Source organism: Aplidium turbinatum, chromosome 2, assembly GCF_918807975.1.
Source record: "Aplidium turbinatum chromosome 2, kaAplTurb1.1, whole genome shotgun sequence".
NCBI classification, from domain to species: Eukaryota; Metazoa; Chordata; class Ascidiacea; order Aplousobranchia; family Polyclinidae; genus Aplidium; species Aplidium turbinatum.
This window is the reverse complement of record NC_137473.1, coordinates 39,426,041-39,440,422: the sequence shown is the minus strand read 5'-3', so window position 1 is coordinate 39,440,422 and position 14,382 is coordinate 39,426,041. Positions and strand designations below refer to the sequence as shown.

Genomic DNA, 14,382 nt, shown 5'->3' with positions numbered 1-14,382 from the left:
ACAGTATTGCTTTGGAGACAAATTTTACTAGTAGGCTACTGAGCTTAGTCTTGACTAGCCGTTGCATACAAGGTTCAAGCGATTTTGAGATGCTCTAGCATCCTATAACCTGTTGAATACCCAGCTGAATACAGCTAACACTCCTGCATTTATGGCTCATCGCTACTCTGTGAATTAAAAACTAACTTTAAAAAGTCTGTAAAGTTATTCGGTTAGGTGGAGCTATTTTCCATGCAGCCCCAACAGATTCAAAAAGTGCTGTAAAATACCAAGAGGTGGAGCTTCAAGGATAATTTTCAACCAATCAGAGCGCTTGCTATCCAGAATTCCGGGCTGCAGAGAAGTTTGCCCAAAGTCGGTGTTGCCACACGAAACTTTTAATTTTTTATCCGCAACCCTTAAGTGAAAAAAGTAACCGGGTCGAACAAACACAGAGGAAAACATATTTTCCTTCTTCTCTTTCTTTCAGGTGAGGCTGCAGGCCCATGGCACGCGCCGCCACTGGAGTGGGCTACTCTGTAAAAAGCAGATTTTTTTTTTATTGAAAAAGATTATTACTTTTACGCTTATTTCATCAAAACCAGAATACTAAAAATTCTTCCTCTCCTTCCTCCCGGAAAGCGTGAATCGTGGAAGTATTGGCGATGCCTCAACCACAAACTACATTGGCAAATGTAAAACTTTGATGAGACACTGGGGGTAGTATTCCATGGAGAGCACAAGTTGCAAATGCGGACAGGAGCAAACGATGCAACATCTGCTCGAATGCCCTGACCTAAAAGCAAGGTGCTTTGCACGGGATTTGGCCGAGCTCAACGATAGAGCAAGAGCTTGCGTGATGCTCTGGGCTACGGTCGTGTGACACACGATGAAAAATAAGACCGGGCATTTTGTTCAATAACAAGGCGCTTTTCTGCATACGATTTGGATGCTCTCCAATCTCCATGATTGTATTTGTATGCTTAGCAGAGTTTGTTATCAAAACACCCTCTCTGATCCATTTCCTGTTACATGTGGTCTCAAACAAGGATGCGTTCTAGCACCTACAGGTTTTTCACTCTAGCTGGTCACATGTCACATAATTGATGATCGTGAAAATGAAAAAAATCAAAGTCTTCTGACGAACAAACAAGGTCATAAAAATCCCGCCTCAAACTGCTAATTATTTTCTGCAGCTTTCCAAACAACAAAAAGTTGCTTTTTGACGTCATTCTAACGTCGTCAGATTTGACAAGGACAACGTTTGTTAGCTTGGTCATTGTTTAAACAAAATAGGTAGCTTACACACTGGGTAATTCCTTCAGATAAAATGATGGACAAGAAGAGATATTGGATGGAATTTTGCACTGTTAATCTCTGCAAAACATATATCCATGACACAACACATTTAACAAGATCTTGCCACATTTTTGTTAAATCAACATTAGTAAATGGTGCATTAACAACAACTAAAACTTTTTCGGCGAAAGGCGAAAAAACATTTCTGAGAATCTGAAGTGTGCAGAAGGAATGGTTTACATAACAAAGCAATCGATGATTTCGCGCTATTCGCAATTCGGATTTAAGATGATGAAACTGCTTCGTGTTTATGTAACATCCCAACAAACAAAAGTTGCTATTGGCACACCACGTCCAAGAACGTTGAAAGAATGCAAAAAATACAGCTTTTTTGTTTAAACGAGAGGCAAGTAGATTTGACCATCTTATGCCAATGGCGCCAGATATAAATACGACGTTACGTATACAATTGGTCATTTTTGGCATGTTTTCATAAGATTTCGTGGACTACAGCTGTTTAGAATATGTGTGATACTACTGTAAATAAGGGTTAAAAGTTGGGAAATTATGTAGTGTAATATCGCAAAAATAGTGTTTTAAAACTGATGCAGCTAACGATGCAACTAAAAAGCCACGAGGGGTAACGTACCTCCGACAGAGTGCTTTTGCATACCAAAAAACTTGCTTATCAAGTGCTGAAAATAATTGAGCAAAGAAATTTCCAAAATTGATGTGTTTGCAAACTTTATGGCTAATTTTAAACGGGCCAACCATTGACTGATTCGAAAGAATGCTTCTCGTCAAAGTATATATATATGCAAATGAGTGAAATATCTTTGCACTGTATTAACTTGTATTACTAAGTCGCAAGAATAAGGCAAAACAACGAAAGAATGACACAACATGATGATGCATTTATATATAACCACATGATTTAACCAATATCCGGTCAAGATTTTCCAGACAGCAAATCAGTCTTTTTTACATTGATTTAATGCGTGTAGACGTTAAGTTAATGTTAAAAAGGTCTGGTATGACTTGTATATCGTTGATGATTGATAAAAATTCGGTCAGCGATGCTGAATCAATCGAAAAAGATAACCAAACTTTTGGTTCAATAGAACAAGAGACATTTATAAATTGCTTTGATGTCTTGTGACCATATATTTCGGGTCAGACGGGTACAAGAGAGTTGTCCAAAACTCTCAGGCAGAACTAACCATAACGACATCTTGTATCAGATACCATAGACCAGTGGTTCTCAACCGGGGTGCCGCGGCACCCTGGGGTGCCGATTGCAATGCTCAAGGGTGCAGCGAGATATTTTAACTTTAACCCGTTAAGTGTGGAATTTATTTATTTATTTTAACCCTAATCCACGGTAAGCCTGTGTTTTCTCGTCCAGGAAAAGCAGCGTGAAAGAGATTTTGACTCGTTGCTGTTCTTTCCATAAAAACGTTTGAAACGCGTCATTATTGCCAGGTTTCATGATTTTATTTTGCGTTTCACGGCGCACAAAGTCAAATTGCAGTGATGGATTATCGGATTGTGTGACCCAGCACGATTATAAAATTGCACGATTGTTTGCGAACCATTATAAAATAGAAACTTTTGCATGAGGGATACCTGCGCATACAAACACGATAGCCTACATAGCTAATCGAGAAAAGGCTAAGTTATAATTGATTTGTTCTTTATACCCATGAATATATTTTGTGAATGGCTTTGCAATTACAATTGGGTCTCCAAATTAGTGGATTTTCCGTACAAACGAACATTAAAACTAAAAAACGAAAACGACTGCTTATAGTCGAGGAAGAAATGTGGGTGGCTTTGTCGAATGTGCCTCGAGATATTAAGGGACTTTGTGCAAGAAGTCAAGCCCAAATTTTACACTAACATTTGAATAAATACATTTATTTACGCGCGCTATACTGTACAACTCATTCTGTGTTATTTCATACAGTTATTTGAAATACAGAAATCTTATAAAATTGACCCAGTTTTGCCAGGGTGCCGCAAACTATTTATCTATTTGATAGGGTGCCGCAAGGTAAAAAAGGTTGGGAACCACTGCCATAGACACTAACACATTTCTAAACTTGCCAAACGTTGAACGCAATCAAATATTTGTACAAGAAGAAGTTTCACTTTCTACCCTAGAGTGGTCGAAAAGCTACAAGACATGTTTATTGTTTAGTTGTTTACACTACAAGCAAGTTTTTTTTCATACTACTTTCTACACCTTTCAAAGGTACATATATACATAAATATACTAATAACAAAGTTTAAATTTGCCAACTAACGTCATAATAAACTTACAAAGTCAAAAAGTAGGGTCAAAAGTCAAAAATGACGCGCTCATGTGACACAAGTACAAACACTTGATTTCAGGTTTGACTGCACAAATGTCAGGAAACGTGCTTGTATCACAAAAATGTAGTTCCAACGTTTTTTTAACGTAATGGATTTTATCAAAATAAAGTTGAAAAGTTTAACATTTTTCAATAAACAATAAAAAGATACGTAGATCTCTATACAAATGTGCGTATAATGTCGATGTTTTACATACAATAAAAATACACAATCACAGGAAGCTACTCCTGCCAGACCAGAGTAGTTTTCTTTGATGCATTACAACATGATGAGATGACCGCAAAAATACGTTTCTTTCATGCACAATCACTGAAAAATCAATCACCAAAAGTGGTTTCACTAACCAAAAAAATCCGATAAAATATTATTTTGACCATTGCAGTTTTCAGCTTATGGTACAAAGTATACATATAATGGGCCCTGTGCAACTATTAAACTGCAGCCTAAGCAACTGTTGAAAAAGTGACACAACTGCTGAAATAGAAACTAGTAAAAAACTTAAAACTAAAACTATTTTGAAAATATAATTTGGAACAGAAGATAAACAAAAGAATATAATGGTGATAGAAAAGGGTTCAAAAACTTTTCTACTTTTGTCACTGTTGGCATAACTTTATTCATAGAATTTTATACAAATTATAATATTAGACAAAAACACACCTGAAAAGTGCTTTCGAACATGCAAATTTTAGCAAGAACTCAGCCAGGTTGTTCTAACCAAACTCTTTCAATATCTTCAATGAATTTATGCTGTTTAAGGAGGGACATGTTTACGTTGCAATTCATCAACTGAAATATGGTGCAAGTAAATTCAATATTGCTCTTGTAGAGAACGATTATTGTACTCATAGATTGGTACAACAACTGCAGATGTTGAATTAATGTATAAGAAAGGATTTTTCTGGCCGGGTAACGAATTGTTTGCTCACTCTTCCGGTCATTGGTTGGCGTCCAAGAATCCGAAACGTTTGCAGCCGCAAAGCAGGCTAATTAAAAACAACAGAACATTCCACAATGAAATAAATACACTCTTCAAATGTCAGGGAAACCGCAGAAGGAATATGCTGTGCTGAGCAAGACAATTACGTAATGGCACGGAAAATCGAGTAACGTCACAATTTCATTTAGCTTATAAAAAGAAACTACATGGCACCAAACTATTCATATCATCGTCGGGTAAACATCTGCTGGTTCCACAAAGCTATTTTGCTGTATTAAACTGTCATCCTTTCATCAAAGTTTTGATGATCGTGACACAGCTAAAAACTTTACCAATTTGCTTTTGCAAGTTCAAAACTGCATTTCTTAAACTGAAGTAATTGACATTGTACAATTGATTCGTTTTGGTAAGTGCTATTACATAGAGATTCAACACATTTAAGTGTGTTCATTTTTAAACATACTCAGCAACTCAAACTTTTGTAAACGAGCAAACGTTTAATTTGAAGTATCTACTTCAATCATTTCGTTGGTGGTATCAGAAAACTTAAAAATAAATTGGAATTAAGCCATTTTTCAAACGTGATATTATCATAATATAAAATCACATAAAACATTTCATTACTGCATAATGCATATCTCACATGCAAACCACCTATTCCAGCAGGGAGCTGGTGCAACAGGTGGTATGGAAAACAGAAAACTAAGTTTTACAAAATGTCTCACAATAACTTTGCTCTCCTCATCATAAAGTTAATTGACATATTTTCACATGATGTCAGCCAATGTCTATTGTCTCTAACCGGTAACTGAAGAGTGCGTGAGAAGACAAATTCAAGAATACAAAAAACGATTAGACAGTATAGAAAAAGTAAAAGTTATAAACAAAATGGCACATCCAGTTTTATGAGAAGTTACACAGTTCTTTGTAAAAGGAATGTGCAGTAATCCGAACCAGCAAGAAAAACATATTGAAATCATTCGTTGATGATTTATAACGTCATCATTCCTCAATTACGTCATCATTCACAACTGTACATGAAAACATTTCATTGCTACGTTGTCACATCTAACGTCTAATTAATAGTTGAACTTGAAGCACAATTACTTCTTCAGAGAATATTAGCAAAGCAACTAACTGGTGGTTTCTGATGTATAGACTATATAACGTATGGTAAAAGGCATTTCAGAAGTAAGAAAGGATGGTTCACACTATACATTCATTGATGTCACCTAAAGTATGGTACATGAGCATTGAGCAATATACTTGTATAGGTAGTGAATATGTAACACCAACATACACTTAAAAATGAGTCACTATAAAGTTTGAAATATAAAAGCATGTGGAAGATGATAACGATCTACAGGAACTGCCGTCACAAATGCAATCTATGAAAAAATGCCCTTTTCCACCTGAAAAAATTCAGAATAATAATACTTTTACATTGATCCAAATGGGTTGTTAGGGTTCAGTGCACGCATCTGAGGTTGTTGTGATTGCATATAAGCTTGTTGGTAAGGCACAGCATACACAGCTTGCTGTTGCTGCTGCATTGGCATCATGGTGTTCATACCAACCATACCTCCGCCATACATTTGCATCCGAGGTTGAGCAACTGGGACCATTCCCATAGCGTGCATTGGGCTTGAATTAAATGTAAGCGGACTCGGTGTTAAGGCAGGTGCATAATTTATCCCTCCAGTAAGCCTTTTCTCACTTTTGGGTTCAAAATCTTGATTAGCTCTCTGTCCACCGACATGAAGGTTTGCCACAACATTGGCTAAAGAAGAATCAAGATCTTTGCTATCAACAGGATTTGATGGAGGTAGAAATTGGAGAGTTGTTTCTTGGCCCAGTCTAGTCGGCTGCAATAAACCAGCTCCAGTTAGTGGTTGTGCGCTGTTTGTCGAAGTGGCATTGAATGGAGAATTGGCGAATAAATTCGGTTGAGGGACTGGTGGAGTTTGTTCAAATCCAAACATCTTTCCAGAAGTGTTAGTGGCAGAGACAAAAGGCTGTGTTTGCTGCATTCCCATTCCAAAGCTTTGGGGCTGTTGTTGAACCCCAAATGGCTGCTGTTGTTGAATCGGAGTTGTTTGTGGAAAAGCAAAATTTCCTGCTTGATTAGCCGGTATGGTTGTTTGGGGTGCTGCAAATATTTGTAAAAGCTCTGAAGATGCATTTGATGGTTCAGCAGCTGGTTGTTGCTGAAAAGGAGTTGAATTTGCTGTAGTTATAGATGAAGTGTTTGTGTCTTGCTGATTGAGTTCTTTTTGCTTCTTGTAGGCATCAAGGCGGTTCTTTTCCTCATTAAGAGCACTCTGCTGAATGTTCTCATCTGTTTTTTGCAAGGAGCTGTTGAGAGCATTCAATGTATTTACACCTGCAGCTGCTGAAGATTTTGAATTTATCTTTTTACCTTCCAATGAAGCAAGATGTTGTTCAAGGGCTTCCAGCAAGCTATCAGGAGCCGTTGTTAAATCAGGTATGTCTCCTTTATCAATGCCAACTTGCTCAGCTACTTTCAGCATTTCAGAAACTTTTGTCATCCGAGTCAAGTACTTTTTGTACATTTCAAGTGCTTCTTTGCAATTGTTCTTCTTCATTGTGAAATACTTTTCAAGCAAATTGATCATGCCTTCATTGTAACATGCAAACAGTCGGATAAGATCTTTAAAAAGAAGCATAAAAGCAGCATTTACAACACCATTTGTTAACTCATCTGGCCTTGCATTAAACTCTAACAAAGCATCTAGAAGTTCTTGCAAAATAGGCAATGCTTTCAAAAGCTTATCACCATCAAGCGTTCGCAGAACTCCATCTTTGCCACGTTGTATTCGAGTAAAATCATATGCCAGAGCTCGATAAGCGATAGCCTTTTGATTAATATACAACGAATACCTTCGAATATAAGATGACATGTCATAACCTTGGACTCCCGTTTTGTCAAGAAAGTTGACCAAATTGAATAATGAGTTTCTAGAAGCAAGATTTTGTATGAATTTTTCATTTCCAAAATTCATTAAATGATGTGTTGTTATTAGTGACTTAAACACCACCACCCACTTTGGTTGTTTACTTCTCTCAATGATGATATCCACCAGTTCAGGAATGCTGATATTTGGTTCATTAGTGAGTGAGTGTAGATAGTCCAGATGCTTTTTTTTTGGCCCCAACACTTCACTTGTGGATGCTTTGCAAATGCTTTTTGACATGTCAGACCCAATGATTGTATGTTGAGCAGCAACAAAGCGATCTCCAATACTTTGACCAGCCATTCTTTTGTCTTTTTATAAATGCAAATTGAACACTTTTAATTACTCTGCAAAAGTAGACAAACGTTAAGACACACAAAAATGTGCATATACAAACATGATGCAAGTTTACGCTGATCATATTAATATGAGCGGAATGGCTCGTTTCGGCGAGTCCGATTCGGCTAATCCGATTCGGCTAGTCCGATTCGGCGAGTTCCCTATTCGGCGAGAGCCTTTTTCGGCGAGTGCCCTATTCGGCGAGTTTTTAAAATTTTATTTTTGAAAGGGAATTATCGGGTACCGTAGCGTAACTGTTTTCACATCGTTTTAACGTCGCTGAACGTGCAGAAGGGAATAAAAATAAAATGTTTGAACAATTAAATTAAAATTCGTCATGTCAGTTCAGTTGAGTTGTTTTTATTTCTGACCATCATATCAAAAACAATACACGTCAACATAGCAAAGGTAGAAGCGACAAAACGCGAACTCTAAAACGTGCTTGAATTCGTCATGTTCGTTCAGTTGTTTTTAAGGTAGAGGCGACAAAACGCGAACGTTAAAACGTGCTTGTGACCGAAGTAAGTTATTGAGTTGAAATTTGGCACGGTCGCAACACCTTCAGAAAAATATAAGATGTGAAGGGAAAATAAAAAAAAGAAAATGTTACAAAAAAAATCATGTTTATATTTATAAGTTAGTACTTTTGAATAGTTAAAATGATTAGTTTGGATCAACAAATGTGTGGCCTACAGCTTGGATTGAAAGGAAATTATCGGGTACCGTAGCCTAGTTATCCCTACCAGCAAAAATTTGTTCCAAGAACCCAGTTAGCCTAACAGTTCATTTTTACATTGTAGTAACAGAATGAAAAGGCTAACCAAATGTGTGGCCTATCGTTTTAACGTCGCTAAACGTTGAAATCGTGTAGAAAAGAGAATTTTGATGACTAGGATACGTTGCAAGCCTTAAAGCAGCCGGCGGCCATGGCCGCTAAGTAGTGCTTGAATGACCGCCTGTGCTACCTCCTCCGTCGGCCAAGTTTGGCCGCCGGTTTCTTCTAGCCAATTATTTAATTTCCCATTAGAATGATCGTGGATTAAATGTCGAAAATATGTAGTATCAAAGAGTGACGCAGAATTAGGTCAGCGCATCATAGTCACTACTGTTGTATTGAATATATCCAGCTGCGATCACCAGCGCTGTAAGTCATGTTTGCAATTTCCGATGTTTATTTTAACGAAGTGTTAATCCGAAGTGCTAATTTACATCAGCTGGCAATATTGTCGTTTTTATATCGATTCAATGTTGTCGGACATTGAATCATTGTTAAAGAGGAGAACTAGGTGAGTTGACATCCGTAGGTAAAACACGTGTCTTCATAGTTGAGAACGCTGTGGGTTAGTGACTTCACACCCTCAATGGTGACGTCATAACGGAATAAATGGTCAGGTTTTATGAAAGGCGGTATGCAGTTGAAACAATTTACTGAGCTGCGAGCAGTTAAAATAATTTAGGGTCGTTAGATGGTCCCGCAATACCGGATTACAATCCCGATAAAGCATTTAATGCGTGGTACAACGATTCTATTGCAGGACGTCGCCCAGACTTCAACAACGCTAAGTGATCATTGTTGCAAGTTTAATGCTATTTACTTGTGCTATCGTTATTGTATTTTGGCCTCCAAGCACGCAGATTTGGCCGCCGAGAAGGAGCTCTCGGTAGGGCACGATGGCTGCCGGAAAAAAAAACACGAGTTTTAAGGCCTGCGTTGAAACCGAGAAACATTCACAGAAGCCCTTCGATACGTTTCATTTTTAAGATTATGCATTTTTAAGATAATGTATTCAGACGTGGAATCAATGTACAAATGAACTGTTAGGCTAAATGGGTTCTTGGAACATATCGAAGGGCTTCTGTGAATGTTTCCCAGTTTCAACGTATCCTAGTCAGCAAAGTTCTCTTTTTTTTACACGATTTCAACGTTTAGCGACGTTAAAACGATGTAAAAACGGCAATTTCTGCTGGTCAGAATAACTAGGCTATGGTACCTGATAATTTCCTTTCAGTCCAAGCTGTAGGCCACACATTTGTTGATCCAAACTAATAATTTTAACTATTCAAAAGTACTAACTTATAAATATAAACATGATTTTTTTTTTGGAACATTTTCTTTTTTTTATTATCCCTTCATTTCTTAAAATTTTCTTAAGGTGTTGCGACCGTGCCAAATTTCTTTCAACTCAATAACTTACTTCGGTCACAAGCACGTTTTAACGTTCGCATTTTGTCGCTTCTACCTTTTTCTACACCTTTGCTATGTTGACGTGTATTGTTTTTGATATCATGATCAAAAATAAAAACAACTGAACTGACATGATGAATTCAAGCACGTTTTAACGTTCGCGTTTTGTCGCTTCTACCTTTGCTATGTTGTTTTTCATATGATGGTCAGAAATAAAAACAACTCAACTGAACTGACATAACGAATTTTAATTTAATAGTTCAAACATTTTATTTTTATTCCTTTCTGCACGATTTCAACGTTTAACGATGTAAAAACGGCAATTATAATTAGGCTACGGTACCTGATAATTCCCTTTCAAAAAAAAATTTCAAAAACTCGCCGAATAGGGCACTCGCCGAAAAAGGCTCTCGCCGAATAGGGAACTCGCCGAATCGGATTAGCCAAATCGGATTAGCCAAATCGGACTCGCCGAATCGGACTCGCCGAATCGGACTCGCCGAATAGTAGCAGACCCTAATATGAGTGCCACACTATAATAACCTAACAAAACGAGACAATCCATATAAATACAGTTACCATAAAAAAGTGAGCTAATAAACCAGCGTTTCTTAACCGGTGCACCATGGAGGGTTGCCAGGTGAGCCGTGGTGTAGGGAAATGGAAAAATTACTTTAAAACATTTTATCACAGACCTAATAAGACATAACATTTGCAAAATCACAAAGTTCAGCCAAATGCAATTCTTACATTGAATTGCATATTTTGCTAATGTACTGTATGAAAACTAACGTGCACGGACATTTTGCCGAAAGGACATTTTGCCGAAAGACATTTTGCCGAAAGGACATTTTGCCGAAAGACATTTTGCCGATGGACAAATTGCCGAAAGGACTAATGTTGTGAACGATAGACTAAAACACACTGTGGAGAATATCGATACATATACAGTCGAAATCGGCTAGTCGCATATCGGTTAAGAGCATAAATCGCTTTAGAGCATAGCATTGCATAATCCCAAACCATTCCCATTCACTTGTGAAGAAAATTCAACGGTTAGTCGCATAATGATTAATCGCATAAATCGGCTAAGCGACTAGGAATTCTTGATAGATTTGTAGATTTTTATCACTTAACCGCATATTTCCTTTGGCAAAGTGTTTTGCTCAAGATAACACCTCAAGACAGACAGTTAGCGCCTACATGATTTAAACAATAAAGTAAAACCGCACGAAAAAAGGCCTTCTCTTCTATGATTTGAGTACAGTGCTGTATGAATCACAAGACCACATTTCATTTATGGATTGTTACATCATAAACAAGTATCATTACGTCGGGCGCCCGATAATTGCAACCGGTTTCGTTGAGCACACCGGCGTAGTTCTTGGAAAATCTAAATCGCATGATTAGTGAATTTTCTTTCTTGCTCGCTGAAGCGAATTCGTTACGGTTGGGTGATCACGGCAGCTACCCGAAAGCCACGAGGAACGCGCGTGAACAGTTGTTGCTGCGTCACACTTCGCTGACCAACAGCCAAACAAAGTACGTAGTACCGTTATTTGGAATTCGGTTGTACAGTACTATTCTAGAATATTCTGTAAATCTCCTAACACTCCGGGTTACGTATTAAGGCTCAATGCCTTCGTTCATCGAAAAAGTCCAGCAGTCTGTTTTCACGCTTTTGCGTTAGATAAACGTTCGGTATTGACGTATAGGATACTGTCAAACAATGTAAACGGTTAAGCGCATATACCGTTTAAGCGCATATACCGTTTAAGCGCATAAAAAAGCTTGACAAATTGACTATGCGCTTAAACAATTTCGACTGTAACACAAAAAGGAGTTTCGGCAAAATGTCCATTCAGCAAAATGTCTTTCGGCAAAATGTCCTTTCGGCAAAATGTCTTTCGGCAAAATGTCCTTTCGGCAAAATGTCCGGGTACCAAAACTAAAACTGTGTGGTAACTTTAATTGATGTTTTGCTATTTTCAGATTGTATGATTTTAGGATGCTTTGTTTCTGTTTGCTAGGCAGTTCAGTTTATTAACACTTCAGCTGCAGCAGCACTGCAGTTTACTCTGGAGTTTTCACTGTCCAATTATTTTATCTGTCTGAGAAGGCTACTGTCTAAGAAACAGTTTTGACTTTCAGTACTTTTTGAGTCTTGAAAATGCTGTTTTCCATTAATTCTTTCAGACTAAAACCAGAGCAGTTCAATTGTATTTTTAACTAAGACTTACAGCATTGTCATGTAACAATAAAAACACTGGGTCTATGTGTGCTTGAAAATCTGTTTGTCATCCAATGCATTTCACATTTTCCAAAGGACATGCATGTAAACATTATACCGCCAAAAATATGGGATGCTACCATTCGGTGAGTCCGATACGGAGAGTCCGATTAGGTGAGTTCCCTATTCGGTGAGAGCCTTTTTCGGAGAGTTCCCTATTTGGCGATTTCGGCATATAAACCCTCCTACGGTACCCAATAATTTTTAAAAAAATTTCAAAAAATTGCCGAATAGGGAACTCTCCGAAAAAGGCTCTCACCGAATAGGGAATTCACCAAATCGGACTCACTGAACGAGCCATTCCGCAAAAATATATAGGTTTAAAGTATGGTAATTTATCTACAATCAAACATAGGAATGCAAACAAACAAATTGTTTTGGATTTAAAATGACTTTCAATTGTAATAATCAGTCCTCGAAATTAGCGGCGGCATACGGCAATTGCCGTGGTAAATGCCACCACAAACGTCATAATGGCCATTCCGCTACGGCAATAAAAATGCCGTCGCAAAATGAGAATTTAATTTGGACAAAAATTGTTCAAAATTTCTTCCTGTTTGATTTACTAGCAGCGGGAGTTTAATCAGCAGAAACATCGCACAAGACCTAACCTCGGATTATTTTACTTGCTGTGAACACTCACACAGTCTTCGAAATTAGCATATTTTTACTTCGCAAAAACGTTGACAAGGCCAAACGGCAAAAGTTGAAATTGCCTCGGCAATGGCTGTGGACGTTTATTACGAAAAAATTGTACCAAAACATGTAAAACGAGAAGAGAAAAACATAATCGAATAGTCTATCACAACCACACTGTTTGATTTGTTGTGATGTAATAATACCAAAAGTAGCGATAAAACGAGCAACGCAATACGCACGCTGTTACAGTGATTTGCGTTAAATAACTCATTGGAGGGGAAAAAGTAAGTTAATTTTGGGTTGATTCAACGTTCGAGTCAGCACAAATCGATTTAATTTTCCCGGCGGGTTATTTCGCGTAACAACAATGCCCAATGAGAAATTTACGTTTGTTTTACATTAATTCGACATCTAGCGACGTTGAACTATCATGAAATAACGTTAATTGCTCAATCAGGTACCGGTAACAAATCAATAGCTCCCTACGAGAAGATTGCCTCGATTTACACTAACGATTATGATTGCCTACGATTACACTAACATAATTTCGACATAATTTCGACACAATTAGGATACTGCGAGCAACACAAAGTCTGTTGGATAAAGAACTAGTCAGAATCGGATGCTGTATCGGAGGATGAGGTTGTTGTCACTGGAATACTTGAAGACGCAAAACTGCCCGTTCATGAACGAGCGATGCCATATGATTGGAAGCATTACTTTTCTTTACTGCCGAAGAACCATTTATCCAATTTTGTACCACTTTTTATATTCGCAACGACACCGGTAAAAAATAAGCATTCGATAAAAGAATAACTTTTGCGTAACAATTAAGCCAGTATTTATAAGGTTGCAAACTGTTTACAGTTCACAAGAGCATTGTCAGAGCATAAAATAGCTTGCCTGATGCTCTGGGCTACCGCCGTGTGACACATGATGAAGAAGAAGCGCATAAAATTTCGTTTGATTAAAGCATACGGCAATTGCTGCCGCAATCCAAGGTTTGTTGATTTGGCGACGGCAATGTTTTTGCCGTCGTAGATGGAAGCTAATTTCGAGGGCTGAATAGTGCAACCAGAGGCGCCGACTTTTCAAAAACCTTGGGGGGCGAGAAAGGTGATGATATCACAACCATAACGCTATTTTACTCAATTAAAATAGTCTTTGATTAAGCTTACTGTTTTGTTTATATTAACACCTAGGTTGCAAACCGAATTTATTAGAACCACTGCTTGAAACGATTAGTTTTACGAATGCAGTACACATAGTCGCAAAAATTTTGATATTGTTAGCTCATAATTGGAACAGTTGGAAAACAAGCCGATTTACTTTCTTTTCGTGCGAGTGAATAACAACGATC

General features: G+C 37.7%; 1 pseudogene across 1 annotated transcript; it reads right to left on the bottom strand.

The window, feature by feature from the left end:
- Positions 1-1,366: 1,366 nt before the first annotated feature.
- On the bottom strand, positions 1,367-7,872 carry LOC145764474 (phosphatidylinositol-binding clathrin assembly protein LAP pseudogene; annotated as a pseudogene). The gene is made up of 2 exons (XR_014288482.1): positions 3,371-7,872; positions 1,367-2,538 (listed from the first exon to the last, which is right to left on the bottom strand). The product of XR_014288482.1 is annotated as a phosphatidylinositol-binding clathrin assembly protein LAP pseudogene (transcript).
- Between the last annotated feature and the right edge of the window lie 6,510 nt (positions 7,873-14,382).